The sequence below is a fragment of the Pseudorca crassidens genome, chromosome 17 (genome assembly GCF_039906515.1).
Source record: "Pseudorca crassidens isolate mPseCra1 chromosome 17, mPseCra1.hap1, whole genome shotgun sequence".
Classification (NCBI taxonomy): domain Eukaryota; kingdom Metazoa; phylum Chordata; class Mammalia; order Artiodactyla; family Delphinidae; genus Pseudorca; species Pseudorca crassidens.
Window position 1 is genome coordinate 72,529,944 of NC_090312.1, and position 16,837 is coordinate 72,546,780.

At 42.9% G+C, this 16,837-nt stretch overlaps 1 protein-coding gene across 1 annotated transcript in view; it reads left to right on the forward strand.

Moving 5' to 3' along the window:
- The window catches only part of CPA6 (carboxypeptidase A6), a 259,464-nt gene that overhangs the window by 70,475 nt on the left and 172,152 nt on the right, over positions 1 to 16,837 (forward strand). The window lies entirely within an intron of this gene.

Sequence of the window (16,837 nt, forward strand, 5' to 3'; positions counted from 1 at the left end):
AGAAGCACCAGATGTCTATGGTAAAGGCTTAAGTCCCTTTTGAATGTCTGCCCTTCTGTTATTCTAGCATAGTGTTAGGAAATGATAGATACTTAACAGGGAAGGAGAGAAGGAAAGGAGGAAATGCAGAGGAAAAAAGGGGGGGATGAAGGAAGAAAGTTATTAGCTAAGAAGCTAGATTACTGAACTAATTATTAGAATTATTTCTAAATTAAACATAAATAAGTCAGTTCATGAAGAATTCTGTTACCTCAGCACAGATTCTGTCATATTGCTTTTGGCAGCTTGGAAATGATTTTGCTTATTTCTTATTCCTGGGATGAGTTCTGGAAAGACTGTGTGTATCTATAGATATACACATATAACTTGATTAAATTAGCCATCTAACAGTTTTTTAAAAACTCACCTCTTACTCTCTTTTGTCCACATATGAAGAAAATTCTGAAGCGATAAATCATTTGTCTCTGTACAGTTAAATGATGTTGCCACACTAAAGAACAGTCCTCTTGGTCGGGGACTACTTTAAGCCTCTAGCAATAAATGTACTCATTTAAGAACGTGGTGGTGTAAATAGCCAATTTGCAATTAGCAATGGAATAAATCAGATGATAACTCAGAGTATCTTTCCTAGGTGATCTTCTAGATGATTTTGGCAATAGATCTTTGTCTAACAAGAGAAGAAAGCTTAATGACAACCAAACTGGTTTTCCAGGATCCGCCTCCAGTGCATCCTTTCACTGATGCTGGAGTGATCCTTCCTCCATGACCTCGAGCCTCCCCCCTCCTTTAGCTACCTACAGAGGAGCAGCTACCTACTGTTCCTAGCCTTAGCTCAAACATTCCTTCTTTTAAGAAACTTTCCTCCCAGGAAGATTTGGCTTCTCTTTTCTCCCTTGCTCCCATGGTACTCCATTGTAGCAGACGTAATGCAATGTCATTGTGAATTTGCATGTCAGTTTCCTCTCTGAATTATGTGCTTCACTGTTGCCTACCTGAAACATGGTATATTGCTGGGTGCCTAGTAGGCATTTAGAATTTTTTTTTTTTACTTGTTGTACAAATGTAAAGCATTTTTCCCTTTACTTTTTTTTTTTTTTGGCTTTATTTATTTATTTTTGGCTGAGTTGGGTCTTTGTTGCTGTGCGTGGGCTTTCTCTAGTTGATGGAATGAATAAATTCAAACTCTGTAGGGGAAAAGCATGTTAAGCAAAGCCTTTTAAACTGGATTACTGATGTTAGTTAGTAATGCATATGCACATACTGTCCTCGGTAATAAGTCTTCTCCTCTTTGGATGACTTTGATAATATGTGTATATGTGAAAAAAATCCATGTGCATAACAGTGCCAGATCAACCCAAACCCCAAATATCACAGAGCTTTTTACGTGTGCAGAAGAGCGCCATGTCAATACTATAAAACGACTACCTTTTGACTGGTCATTGCAAGGACTGGCTGGATATGTTTACTCGGGAAGCTCATGTCTTCCCAGCAGCTTGGAAGGCTAGAACCACCCTTGTTCATCTTGCTGTACCCTAGTGCCTAGCACCCGTGGAGCACTTCCTCAGAGTGAGCAGCCCATGATGGCAGCCATGGGGGGCAGGGCATGCAGTAATGACCACGATTCCATCATGTAAAGCCAAGACATATCTTGTCTTCGGCTGAGATGAAACTAATTTCAGATTCATTTACCAAAAGAAATTGGATGGAGAGTCAGAGGATCAGAAATCTGATCCCACTTTCACTCCTAATTCTGAGGTTCTCCCTCAGGTGAGTCACCTGACCTCGCCGAACCTGCCTTTTTAAGTCTGTAAAATGAGAGGAAATGTGAAAATGGACCCAAAGTCTTAACAGCTTTAAAATTTTTCTATAATTTTTTGTGCAGAAATTAGAGGGTTGAGTAATGTTGGCCTGGGCTTCTTTGCCACAGGCTGGGATTTAGTGCACTTGGGTCCTGGTTCTAGCTCTGATAATAATTAGTCTGGGGACACTGGCCTGCTTAGCCTGTTTTTCGGGAGGACTTGGGGACTGAGGGGCTAAACTAGGGGAGTTCTGAGGTCCTTTCCAGATCTAAGAATAAAAAACTCAGGCCCAAGCCACCTGTGACAGGGTTGAACCTGAAGCCTTCACTCCTGATCTGAAATCAAAGCAGAAATGGGAGTCCACCATCAAGCTTCAGTGTTTCAAGATGCGTAGTCAAAAACTATGCAAACTAAAGTTTCAAATTCTTCTTTTGGCTGTTAAGTGTGGTAACTGACTGGCTCATGATGTATCATGGTTATCTCATGGTAAATGGTTAGTTGAGGCTCTTAAAAAGATTTGGTTGGCAGTTAAATAGATCTAATGGAAACAGGAAACAGATTGCTAATAATTGCAGTCTGGTAGACCAAATTTTGCAAAATATGATTTCCTTGAAGAAAATAATAAGTAGGGTCTTTAGTAGTGAAAGGGTGATAACCGCTAAGCTGGGTCATTATGGAATAGCCCTTGTTAATAAGTTAAATGAATCCAGAACCTCTGTAGGTGCCAGATGATAGGTTTTTTGATTCCAGATAGTTAAACATTTAATTGAACGTCTGTAGACCACACTCTGCTCAGCACTGGTGACAGTAATAACCACATGTCTACATTCAAGGAGCCCGCGGTCTAAAAGAAGAGGAAATAGAGACACACAAACCCTATAATTTATAATGCTGTGTACAGCAGGTACTTCCTCAGACTCTGCCATTCTGGAGTAGCAATAACTAATATTTCTTGGGCCTAAGCGCCAACCAGTGAAATGTTCTGGGGACTCAAGAACAATCAAGAGTTTCAACCACTCTTATCGAGCCATAGGTCCCACAACATGTCACCTGAACTTGGCCCTTCCCTTTCCGCCAATGCCCCAGATAGCAGGGCTACAGTCTTCACCTAGGGCCACTGTGTCACAAGGCTGGGTCATGGTCACACCACCAGTCAGCCCGTGTCCGTGGTCAGTGTAGCACGGAGGCCCCCCAGCACCAGCCTCACCATGTGCGGCTCTGGGTTCTGGAGTCAAAAGCTTTTCTTAAGAATCCCTCCAAGACCAGCCTCTCATTGGACCGCTGACCCCACATCTTCTTTCTTCCCATCCCCATAACAAGGAGGATCCAAGGGGGACTTTCTGTCCAGGTTCTAAGGCCACAGGGGCCCAGGCCATGCCTCCCTCTGCCCCTCTTCACTGGCCACTACCAGGGCCCTGCCCCTGGCCCTCTGACTCTTTACCCTTGCTCGCCAATAGCCGAGGTCTCCTTGGACCTGTTTTTCTGGGGCAATGGGTAAACCTTATTTCGGAGAACTTGCTGGAAATCTGCCCACTTCTTTGACTCTCCTCACCAAGCAAGGACTTGCATCCTCTACACTGAGAAAGCGTAGCAGAGAAGTATATATAGAACTAGCACTGAGGGAGCTCTTACCCGTGTGTGGGCAAAGGGAGAACTCCTGAAGGGGTCATGTCCTAGCTTGATTCTTTAAAGGAAAGTATGAGTCTGCCATCCTACACAGAAGGAACTGTATAGCATGGTCACGAAACTTTGAGTAGTTCTGATATATAAGTTATAACAGGGGTCCCCAACCCCTGGGCCACAGACTGGTAGCGGACTGCAGCCCGTTAGGAACTGGGTCGCACGGCAGGAGGTGAGTGGCGGGCCAGTGAGGGGAGCTTCATCTGCCGCTCCCCATGGCTCACATCACCGCCTGAACCATCCCCCGCCCCCATCCGTGGAAAAATTGTCTTCCACGAAACCGGCCTCTGGTGCCAAAAAGGTTGGGGACTCCTGAGTTATAAGACTGGGAACAGCAAGAGATGAGCCTATAGGGATGCGGGAGGACCACAAACCCTAAGAGGACACGTATGTTTTGTTAATTACCTGCGGAAGGTTTACTATTTGCCAGGCACTGCCATAAGAGTTCATCTGTATTAATTCATCTAACATCTACTGTAACCCAATAAGATAGGCACTGTTATTCCCATTTTACAGATGAGGAAACTAGAGACTAGAAAAGTTAAGTAATTTGTCTAGAATCACAAGGCTTGTCAATGGCAGAACTGGAACTCAGACCCAGGGGTTTTTTTTGGAGTCTAAAGCTGGTACTCAAACTTTATTGCCTGTACACTTAAGACTCATTGCTGTAGCAAGTAGGGCCTCACTGGAAGCTCTCAAACAAAAAGAATGGTAAAATAAAAACAGAGCCATAGAAAAATGTGTATATTGGAGGCTATAAAGAAGCAAGAAGACCAGAAAGATGAAAGTTTTAATCAATTTGGACTCTATTATTTAGACAATGAGAAACCACAGGTATATATGGTTAATGGTAAAAGATTTATTTATAATTTTTAAAATATTTTCAAAACAGTTTTGTACAAACTATTTTCCATCTTTTCAGTCGCTACGGTTTGGAGATATTTATCCTGTTTCTTGAGAGATCTGTTCCTATGTAATTTTTTTTCATTCTGTTGGTGTCATACTATTCAATTTCAGCAGTGGAAATTGAGGTCAGAAAATAGGAAATTACAACTGCATGTAGAGAATAAGTCATGTAAGGTCCTGAAGATCTTAGTTGCACACAGATATGCCTATTAAGGAACCCAGAAGAGAAAAGTAATGGAATAAAACCTTAGCACACTTTGAACCTGAATTGTTTTCAGGTGTTGTGGTATTTTGCTCTGTTTTGTTTTCCTGAGAAGAAATAAAAACCTTGTAGAACAAAGCCACAAAATTGACATTGACAGTCTACATGACTTTTAAAAGTAAAACCTTTGCTGATCTTTTTGGGGAAAGAATAAGCTGTTTTTACTTCAGAAGTAAAAAGATAAGTTGCTTAGGATTTATCGTGTTACTGTGACCATTTTCTTTGTTTTTCTCTTTCTTAGACAGCACCTAGGTAATTTTGATCTCTTTTGATTTAGGGTGCAGTAAACCAGGTGTTTGAGTATAAGGTTCCTTTTCTATCCTTTGACATGTTCAACTAGCCTTGTAATAGGATGAGCCATAATTACCCAACTACAACCAGAGTAATATTATTTCCTGATATTACAGCTAGTATTACATCTTAATACCTAGGTGAGAGGGACTTCTGCCTTGGGTGTCATGCTCTGGCCCTCTTCCAACTGCACCCCCATCCTTCTCAAAGTGTACCCTTTCCATTGACTGTTTTGGGAATCCAGGGCCCTGGAATCCATGCCCAAACAGCCTCCATCCTACCGCTAGGGCCCACATAAGCCTTGCCAGCCCCAGGCCCAAATGGTAAGAAGGGCAGTTACTTGTGCAGGCTGCATTTGGAGCTTAGATATGCAGACTGGGGTATCCATAAGTCAGGAGTAGCAGAAGGTGGCAGGCTAGGAGCCAGCTCTCTCCGCTCCTACATCTGGGCACAGTACCCCATGGAATCTAAGAGTCATAAATTTCAACCTGGATTTCCAGGTTGTTAGAAAGGTATGCCTGTCAAGGTAAGAGGATAGAACATTTTATCATCTTATTATCTTGATTTGTAACTTTTAATATTTACACATTTGGCATGGGAGTCTCCTTTACACTCTTGACTCAGGCCCATCGAGCGTTAGGGGTAGGTCTGGGTTGACACCTGACTTGAAACCATCGAATCAGCTTCTCTCACCTTGGGATGTGGAGTGGGGGGTGACGGTCTTAGTTTCTGCTGACCACTTGAACTGAGAACATGCAGACTTAGGAACTGAGTCCCATCAATGGTAGGACCCCCAAGTATAGTCTATGAACTTTTGGAATGAGAACTTTAGAATTGCCTTAGTTCCTGTTCTCTCCAAATCTGGGTTGTTCAACCTCTCCTTAAATTCTATAGGACAACCCAGCATCCTTCCTATAAAGGCCCTTTCCTCCTCCTTAGTTTGAAAAGGGTGTCCGTTACTTGCATCTCATAACCTATGTTTCTACCTGGATAGTGAGTCAACAAATTCATTGCTTAATAGCCTAAAACATTATGTGGGAGACTTTCAATGTTGTTCATAAAAAATCATACTTGCTACATCAAGCAGTTCAAAGAGGCTGGTTGCATAGCTCTTATAACTGGCTAATAATAGGCTAAAAGAGTTCCACTATCCAGGCTTAACCAAGTCTACTATACTTACATGTTGTACCTGAAAGATGATCTTCATTGGTTTTCAATGATTACTTCATCTCTGTTTTATATTAGCCTTGAGATTTAGAGTTTTTTTACTCTGAGGCAGTGCAGTATATACCTTGGGTTTTATTTTTCAAGTTCTGAGTAGAGAACTCTTCATAGGAAGGGCAGGTAGTAGAGACCTGCAGCTCCCTCTTCTGGAGAGTTTAAGGGGGAGACTGTCACCACCAGCAACCACCAGCAGCCACCAGCCTGACAAGCCCCCTTCTCAGAGGAGAGCCTTCCAACTGCACCCGTTCTTTTTTCTCCAATCATTCTTCTCTTCAGTGTAACTCGGCTCTAACTGAGAATGTCAAGAAACTGATTTTTTCTGAGGATAAGTGGAGGAGAGGAGAGATGTGCCTCTATGTTACTGACATCAAATAACTCTCCAAGGTTCTGACTGCAGAGCATTGTGTCCCCTTGAGACACATTAAAATAACACAAAAGTACTTCATCAAAAGGACCAAATAAGCAATAAATCATTAGGTACAGGACTAATGTTCATTCCCTTAGAATAAGTATGTAGTCCACAATCTCATTTTTTAGGACTATATCACGAGTTATAACTTTGTTCCACAAAACCCAAAGATGAGTGCTGGTACGTGAGATGGAGGAAGAACTGGAATGGACTGCCTCAGGAAGTTGTTGGCTTGTGGGCGCCTCATGCATTCTTCGTAGATTAACTTGCCCCTCATCCTACAAGAGGAAATAGAAGCCACCAAGAAATCACATTCTCATGTGCTACTCTCTTTAACGCTAAACTTGCCCTCAATGCCAGCCATCCTGAACCCCTTTCTCCTCTCAGAGAGAGGAGTGGAACCCCTCTGCCTGGGCTCCAACTACCTGCCTCTTCCAAGTTCCTCCCCAAAATCATGGCCCGAGGAAGTTGTAGTGACCCAAGGCAAAAAAGAAACATCCAAGATGGTGAAGTGGTACCAAACGAGTAGCATTTAAAAGGGCTTAAGTGTATCCATACAAAGGAATATTATTCGGCCATGAAAAAGGAATGAAGTTCTGACGCATGCTACAAAACGGATGAAACTGGAATACCTTTTGCCGAGTAAAATGAGCCAGACACAAAAAGACAGATATTGTATGATTCCTCTCAAATGAGATTCCTAGAGTAGTCAGATTCACAGCGACAGAAAGTAGAACGGTGGCTACCAGGGGCTGGAAAGGAGGGGGAGGTATGGGGAGTTTGTGTTTATTCTCTCTACCCCTGCTCACTCTGTTTCAGAGTTCCTATTTCTCAGAAATTTTTAGAATATATTCCCTGAGCTACGTAATTGACTCTTGTAGCTTTTGCCCCAGATTCCTGCTGCGTGAAAAGGATAACCTTTGAAGAGATTCCTTGACTCCACTCAGATCACACCATTCCTCTGCTTAAAACTCTCTGGTGACTTCCCCTCTGCCTCAGATTAGAAGCCGGAGTCCTTACGGTGTCCCCCAAGGCCCTCCCTCTCTGATGCCTCCCTCTGTTCTCCCCTTGCTCACTGCTGCCAGTCCCACTGGGCCCCTCATTATTCCTTAATCACCAAGCACCCCTCCATGTCTCAGCCTTTGCATTTGGCCTTGCCTTTGCCTGGAACATTCCTCCCGCAGGAGTCCACGTGGCCTTCTCACTAATCTCTGTCACATCTTCACTCAAGTGTCACCTCCTCAACTACACCTTCCTTGACCACCGTATTTAAAATTCGAACGAAGACCCTCCTCTGGCACCTCCCTAGAAAGCTTCCCCGCCTTCTGGTCTCCATAGTGACCCTCATCATCTACAGACTGTATGGTTTACTTACTTATTAAGTATGTGTATTTCCTTCCTGACCGAGGTTTTTGTATTTCTGACCATTGCTGTTTCCCCTTAGAACAGTGTGTGGCATGTGGTACACACTCAGTGAATACTTGAATAAATTACTAAATAAAAGAATGAACTAGTGGGCTTCCCTGGTGGCGCAGTGGTTGAGAATCCACCTGCCAATGCAGGGGACACGGGTTTGAGCCCTGGTCCAGGAAGATCCCATATGCCGCGGAGCAGTTAAGCCCATGCACCACAACTACTGAGCCTGTGCTCTAGAGCCCATGAGCCACAGCTACTGAGCCCACGTGTCACAACTACTGAAGCCCACGTGCCTAGAGCCCATGCTCCGCAACAAGAGAAGCCACCGCAATGAGAAGCCCGCTCACCACAACGAAGAGTAGCCCCCGCTCGCCGCAATTAGAGAAAGCCCACACGCAGCAAGGAAGACCCAACACAGCCAAAAATAAATAAATAAATTTAAAAAAAAGAGAATGAACTAGTGTTTGCTCCCTAGAATGGTTAGAAATCATATCACTACACAAAAAGCTCTCTCCCTTTAGAATGGAATTTTAAATGGAATCTGTATAGGTCCACAGTAATTCCAGAATTCGGTGACAACCAGGGGATGCGAATCCAGATTACCGGCAATTGTAGTAATGCCAAAATCACGAGACTCTCGAGTGAACCGTAGCAAAATAAACCCAACTTTTCCAGAAACCCACATGCTCTGGGAAATTAATGGAATCAGGTATCCATAGGAGCTGCAGCTGCACAACGATACGAACTCCAGAGGCAGCCTGGCATTTTCCTTCGCAAATAAGGAGGATGAGGAGAGCGTGGAAGAACGCTTTGCATCATTACAAGTCACTCAAACTGCAATTCTTAACCCTTGCTACATGCCCAGCGCTGCACTGGCAGTTCAGGTCATTTACACCTTCCCACCCTAATAGCAGATGCAATATTCTTCAGAGAAACCCGAGGCTCAGAGAAGTCATCTCCCCACATTTATTCTGCCATGTGATTCAGACTGAGCTTTTCTGAATCCACCATCCAAAGCCTTCCCATCATGCTACACTCTCTCCGCAGATAATAAAATCAGACCACTTGGGGTTTGTTTTTGCTGACCCTGAACTAGATTTGAAATTACCAAGCCTCTGTAACCACTTTCTACCTGGATTATTAAAACACTGACTACAGCAATGAAACTTTTCCACAGTAGAAGGAAATGATATTTTAACGGCTCCTATCTTTTCCAATTCATTGTTTGAAGATCATCTTGGCTTACCGCTGGGGAAAATCTCTAAGTAGTAAAAGAAATGCAATGAAAAGGAAAGTCAATGTATCACAAAATGTGCTTTGCCTCTTGATAACAATGTGATTTATTACTGATGATAAATGTGAAAATAAATTGTTTTTGTGGAATTCATGAATAAGACAGTTTTGGTAATGTGAAGTCTCGCTTCTAGCATTCAGCTGGTTGAATACCTTGTTAAAATGTAGAGTTAGGACCTCTGGGTAGTGTTGCAAATGTAATCAGGTTTGCAGTTTATTTGACTGCAGATTTGAAGTTCTCCAATATATAATACATTTTCAGTAATAATCCAGGTGCCAGGAGACTCTCCGAACAAGACTGGGAAAAGAGAGATAATATTTTTTTAGTGTACATCAGAGGAGAAAGAATTATCTATCTTAGAACGCCATTATAACTTAATCTCTTCCATTTTTTTTCCAAGATTAACTATACCCTAAATGAGCCCAGCTAATTCTAACTGAAATAAATAGGTTGGCGTATTCCTTTCCCACCTTAGGTGGTGCTCCGTGATACATATACCACACTGCTTTGTATCTTAATTAGCAATATCCTTAGTTTGCGTGAGGACTGGCGACCCTAATTTAATCCAGAGAATCTCAGCGTCCCCTGATAACTGGTATAATCTGAATTTGAATTCTACTGTGTGTCTGCTTCCATTTGGTAGGGGAATCCTGGCCTATTAAGGGCAAAAAGTAAAGCCTGTATGTCTGAAGCATAAAAAGTGAGGGTATAAGGAGTGCCAGAAATGCCTGACGAGGAACGTAGAGGCCAGCTGGGCTAGGGTTTTGCAGGTCATGCTAAGATTTCGAGAAGAATTTTATCTTGTTGTGAGTGGAAAGGTACTGAAGAGTTCTAAGCAAGGAGGGACAAAATGCTATTTGCATTTTTTTTTTTAATTTGTTTGCCTGCCTTATGGAGAGCAGATTGAAGGGGAGCAAGTTGGTGGTAGAGACAGCAGTCAGGAGGCTGGAAAAGTGAACCAAATGAGAGAGACGAGGAGGGAGGGCCAGTGGAGGTGAAGAAAGCAAGAAAGAATCAAGATCTGTATGAGAAGTAGAATGTACTGGATTTGGTAATGGATTGAATGTTGAGTTGAAGGAGAAGGAACTTTCAAAGACGAGATCATGGTTCCTGGCTTGGAGGGGGGGGAGTGGATTTTTAGTGCCATTTAACAAAATGGAGAAGTGGATTTGAGGGGAAGATTAACCTTGTTGTTGGATAGTATGTTTGAGGCGTCTAGGAAATGCCCAGGAAGAGATAATAAGTCAGATAGACAGTCAGATATGTGAGCAGGAACTCCGAAGAGAGGTTTGATGTAGAGATGAATTTGGGGGAGTTATTGAGTACAGATGCATTAAAGTAATGGGATTAGGTGAGACTGCCTAGGGAAATAGTCTTGGAGTGAAAAGGGAATGAGGCCTGGAGAAACGACATTTAGAGGCAGGGATAGGAGGATCCACAGGGAAAGCTGATCTGCTGCTCTTCTTTTAACAGATGTGTATTGCATACCTCACTAGGTGCTGGCACGCCAGGATGTACTAGAACTAATGCCTGACCTCAGGAAGCTGGAATTGCAGCCAGGAGACGGCCATGGAAAGAAAGCATTACGGTCCAATGCTGTATATGTAATTGCATATGTGCAGTACACAAATGTAACACACAAGTACATGCTGGCAGTGCTGTAGCACTCAGGGTATGCAAGGTACAATGGTGACCACACTCTGGGTTGGATAGAAAAACAGGTCAGAGAAGCCTTTACAGAAAAGCCCCTTACGTGGGTGTTACAGGATGAATAGGAATTCTTCAGATCAACAAGGGAGGGAAGGGTTTTCATTGCAGAGGGAACAGTAAAGACGAGAAGGGGTGAGTCAGCACTGCTCTCAGGAAATGAGGACTCCGGTGTGGTTGAAAAGCCAGCTGGTGAGATGTGTAAGGAGGCCAGGGGAGGAGGCTGGTACCGTGCAATCCCACACGTGATGGTAAGTTGTTAAAGTGGATCTTCAGAACCTAGAATAGTTGCCAGCATGACACAGGAACTCAGTAAATACTGATTTAATGAGTACATGAGCAGATTTACATCACAGAACCCCACTGGTGGCAGCAGAGAGAGCACGTGGGCAGGAAGACCCCTTGGAGGCCCCTGCAGAAACAGCTGAGCCATTAGAGCTTGCCCAGAGTGAGGACAGAAAGACAGGAAGGTGGATGGAAAGAGAGAGGGGGGGAGAGGGGGCAGGGTGTATGGAAGAGCTATAGCTAGCCTGAGTGTTTACCCTTATTCCACCTAAAGACAAAAGATGAAAACTTTAGAACCTCCAAGATTTAAAAAAACTTTGATTCACCAAATGTTTGCTGAAGACCTGCCAGAAACCAGGGACAGGACTAGTTGGGGGGACACCAGCGAGCACAGTGCATCGGGTGTGGGTGGGGCCTCCCCTGAGGAGGGAGGACAGGGGTGGAACCAATTATCTTTGCTGTTGACTTGTAAAACCAGTGCTTCTGAGATTTCTTACCTTTTAGAGAAAGCACAGAAGGATTTTGTTAAATTGCTAGCTATTTTATGAAGAGCTCGGTTGGTTGGTTGGTGTTTTTACTTTTTTGTCCTATTTAAGAATTCTCTGGTTTCATTTATTCTCCAGCAACATGGAATTATTTTCCAGAGATTTGCAATGGTTGATGCCAATACAACCAGTAGCACAAAGGATTCTTTTTTAATGAGAGTTTCATCATTAAAATACCTTTCACAGTTACCTTTAAAATTTTTCTTTTATTTACTTATTCTTTCTGGAGGGAAGTGGAAGAAGAGACCTGCATTTTTGGCTTCTCTGTATCCCCAGATCCTTCCCCTCTTTGTATCTTCCTACCCGCATCCAGATTTGCATTCACAGTCCTTTGCGTCCTCACTCCAGCTCCTCCTGGTCTGAATCTGGAGATGCCATATATTTAAGCAAAATAAATCTAGTGATAAGAGGTGGGGAGATGCGGGCTGGGTGTAGAAGATGGGGTAGTGTTCTTTATTATCTGGTTTTCTATTATTAGTTGACAAGAAAGGAAATGGCACTGCATTGCCTCAGTTCCCCCAACTCAATCTTCAAGGCCAAATTGCTTGGAAATACTTTGCATAGGTCCAGAGATCTAGGTACAGGGACCTGTCCATTTGTCTCTGGCCCTCTGTTCTGGAACATTAAGGAACACTCCCAAACTCATATAGCCCATCCTTAAAATCCCAAGGGCTGCAGGCCCAGACAGAAGCTCATTTTTACATGACATTTGACTTTTACAAAGAGCCTTCATTTTTGTTCTCACTCAACCCTCCCGAGGCTCTGTTACTTAGGTGAGGTTTCTCCACTTTGTAGATGACCAGGCATCAGGGAGGTGAAGCAGCTGAGCCAAAGATTGAAACCCATTTTGATGACCTGAACTCAAGTGCTCTTAAGTGGTGTAAGGTCAGGTTTGCAACTGGGCATCACATGGTGATCACATAGTCCTCTGAATTCTTTGTCATATGTGCTCCATAAGCATTAAATTGTAAATAACTTAGATTTGGGGCTAATCAGTAATTGCTATATTGATCCACGTTTCCTGTTCCCTGGCATTTGTGGGGATATTTGGAGGGAGGAGAACGGGATACTGGAAATAGAAATGTCTCAGACAGAAACTACTTCAAACCAACAGTGTTTATTTAGAGTTATAGGTTTCATGGGAAAGTTAAATGGTTTCTGGAGTCAGGGTTGGGGGTGGGAATCAACTCTGCCTCTGGTTGATCTGGGTTAAGAAAGGGCATCCCAGCCAGCCCTTCTCCTGCAGACTTTTCTCACCCAACCCCATGCGTAGTCAGGCAAAGGAGGCAAAAATAAATAGTAGTAATAATAATTCCTCCTACTGCCTGCCTTGTATGCTTCTCTGTTCCCACAGAGACTCAAAGAAGCTGGATCCCAGCACACACCAAAACCCATATGCCTGTGGTAATAACCAAGACCAAGTGTTTTATGTCCAGGAAGGGAGATGGACAAGAAATAACCTCAGGGAAAACAGAGCTAAGGATGAACTAAGGGACAAATTCTGTACAAAAAAACATTTTCTTTAAAAAAAAATTCAGGTGCTTCCTTCTGTCTTTGCCACCATGCCCTCGTCAGTACTGTGTCTTCCAACTCACACAATGGCAGTCATTTTAAAGGCAGGGATTGAAGAGATTAAACACAGCTTTTTTAATGATGCCATTGAAGAGTCACATAGGACCCCTCTGTCATTTCCAGCTGAGCTCATGCCCTTCTTTCCCAGGAACTTGTGAATGGGCATCAGAACCAGCCTATGTGATCTCCCTCAGGCGGGAGTTGGAGAGGTCACTTTGTTTTCCTTGCAGATCCTGATTAATGCAACACAAAAGAATTGCAGCAGAATAAAATGTTTAAGCAGTTTAGAGTAAGGACTTGAAATGTTTTTCATGGCCAACCATAATGAGGTTTTAGAATTAATCTCAAGAGGGACATATATCCTCACGTCTTCCCATCAAAATCCGTTTCTCCTGATTCCTGTATGTATTTCACAGTAGGCGTTCTCTCTATCCAGCTCATTAGAGCCAGTGAAATCGCAGAAACCGTGCTAATGGTGGAGCCGGATCCCTGTTATCAGATTTGACCGATATTCTACTTGGATGGTAACAGCCAAAACACTTGCATATGCCTTTTTTCCTGTATCTGATTTTATAAAGTAGAAGCATCTTAGTGCTTTGCTTTTTAGAATGATCGAATTGTATCACTGCAATAAGAATTACCATTACAACAAAGAAACCTCAGGCACATTGAAAGACTGCACGATTGAAACACTCCAGACCATTTTGGTGTTTGAGAGATTAAATAATAATTCTCTACCATTGTATTACTTTATAATTTTCAGAGAATGCCTCCATGTTACCTAATTTGATCCTATTAGCGGTGCTATAACGAAGGGCAGTGTTATCCACATCTTCTACAAAGATCACAAAGGTGAAATCATTTGCCTCGAGTTTCACAGTTAGTGATAGGAAAGCCAGGACTAGAATTTAAAGTGCAGAAACAAAGAGATGGATCTGGCCACCTATCACTGTAAGCCCTCTAGGCCTGGGGTAATGTAGAAAAGGAAGCAGCCAGTGTAGATGTGTCAGAATAATATGGTGATGCCCACAGAGCTCTGTTTCCAGCCTCCCTCAGAGAAGGACGTTGTCACAGAGACTGCATAGATTGGCACCCATCCTGTACAAAACCCTCTTCATCATCTGCCCTCAATCCTCCTCCAGCCTGTATCATATTATAAGAGGAAGAGGGGTGAGGTGTGGGACAGGAGGGAAGCCGGTATGGGGGTTGAGGTCTCTGCTGTCTGTCATCAGGAGCCCTAGCCTTCTTTCATATTCTGTGCTGCACGATGCAAATAAAGCCGTTCGCATTCCAGAAATCCCCCACTATTCCAGACTTCCAGAATCTCATAACATTTTAGATCTGTGTTTCTTTCCAGGATCTGACCATTCATATAGCAAAAAGTCTACATCGTATAGATTTTATCCACCAAGTGGGGAAAGTTAAGTACCCAGTAAGAAGACCCTAAAAACTGCACCCTGAACAAGGTGGTACTGCAGTATAAAGTCCTTTATAGAATCACACAGCCTTTAAGTTTCATGTCAATTCCTTTGGGGGAGACAAAAGGAATACATTTTAGTTTTTGCCTTTGAACATAGCTGACAACAATTCTTTGGCTCTTCAGTTTCTGTGTGGTTAATTTTAGACCGCTGATATTAACATCCCCTCACTGATTATTCTTCATTAAACTCACTCCTGAGCTACTGTTAAATGCCAAAAGTCTGCCTTCTCAGAATATTCTTCCAGAAGGCTTTGGCTTATAAGAGCCTGCAAGATTATTTTCCATTCCCACCCCTGCAGGTTGCCCCTCATGTACATGTACTTTAAAACCTACCAAATTAGCCCCTCCCCCAGGCATCCCACTAATCCTTGGTGCGGTCTAGGAATGACAATTGCAAGAGCTCGGAAAGCAAGTGCACGTGGGATTGTGTCTTGGTTTATACACGCGAACATTGTGTGTTTCCTCACTGTGAAGCAGTCATGTATTTTTATGGTGCCTCCCCCACCATCACCAAAATCTCCCCATCACCATCTGCAGGAGTGAGCCTAGATAACATGAAGAATGCATTCTTCTGGTGCCATGACTGGTTCAAGGGTGAGCTTGGCATCTTAACTTGATCTGAATCTTTGAGTTTAGGATTCTTTCCTTTCGATATTTAGAAAAGAAAAATAACCCATTCTTTTTGACAGTGTGGTGTATGGATGTGAGGCCTGGGACTGCTGCAGCCATTCTGTGACATTAAAGAAAGTGGGCTTGAGTGAATAGACAAACACAGAGTTAAGAGAATTGCAGAGAAATCGAGCTGGAGCCCTGACCAAACTCTGCTACCTATTGCTAGACTCTTCATTTATAAGCAAATAATTTCCCATATGGTTTAGTTCATTTTGAGGTGGGTGTTCTGTTATTTGGAACCAAAAGCATCTTAACTGATGTGTTAATTATGCAATCATATTTCTTAACCCCTGACTGAAGTGTTCCAGAATTGGTTACACTTATAGAGCCAGAGAGTCCCACCGCCGAAAAAGAAAAGTACAGTTGGTTGACCCTTGAACAAGGTGGGTTTGAACTGCCACGGTCCACTTATACATAGGTGTTTCAATAGTAAACACTGCAGGTACTACACGCTCCTTGATTGGTTGAATCATGGGTCCAGAGGAACCTCAGATACTGGAGGGCCGACTATAAATTATATGTGGATTAGCCCCCAGGTTGTTCAAGGGGGATCTGTAAGTTCAATCTTTCCTCCAGGAAAGGACTTCAAAGACATAAATCACCCAACATCATACATAGAGTCACCACATAACATTTAATCATGGAAATAAGGAAGGAAAAGGAGAAAGGCACGTCCAGGGTGTTGGGAGCCTTTGCAGGCTCTTGGGTCCCATGGGGGAAATGACAAAGCCTGGCTGCCTCGCTCTGTACAAGTGTCCTCATTTCCCTCCCACTGCTGCTGTCCCTTCTCCACAGGCTGGTTGTATTGGTAGTTCTGCCACTTTCCCATAAGTCTGCACAGAATCTACCACCAATGCCAAGCAAGGAGCTCGTTGTCAGACTGAGCTTACTTCAAAGTTGTTCTTGTTTCCTAGAAATTTTCAGATTGAAAAGAATGAGTCACAGGTGATGATAGCTCTACAGTTCTCATGTCATACATTGCTTATAGACATAAGAAACAAGTTTGGACAAACTATTGACAAAGTAATCCTTCTAAGACACTGAATAACCCTTGACAAAATTCAACCCTAACTCTCAATGCTCTTGTGTATACAGATAATCATTGCCTTTGTTTATCATTTCTTCAAATCCTTAAAAAATAGAGATAATCAAATATACTACCTTAAAATTAGGCAAATACTAAAAATCGTAAGAGGATGAAATGAGAAAACATAAAGCACTTAGAAAAAAAATTGATAATAAGAACTCAAAAACCATTGGGTATCATTGCAATTTATTGTTTGGATGAAAGTAAA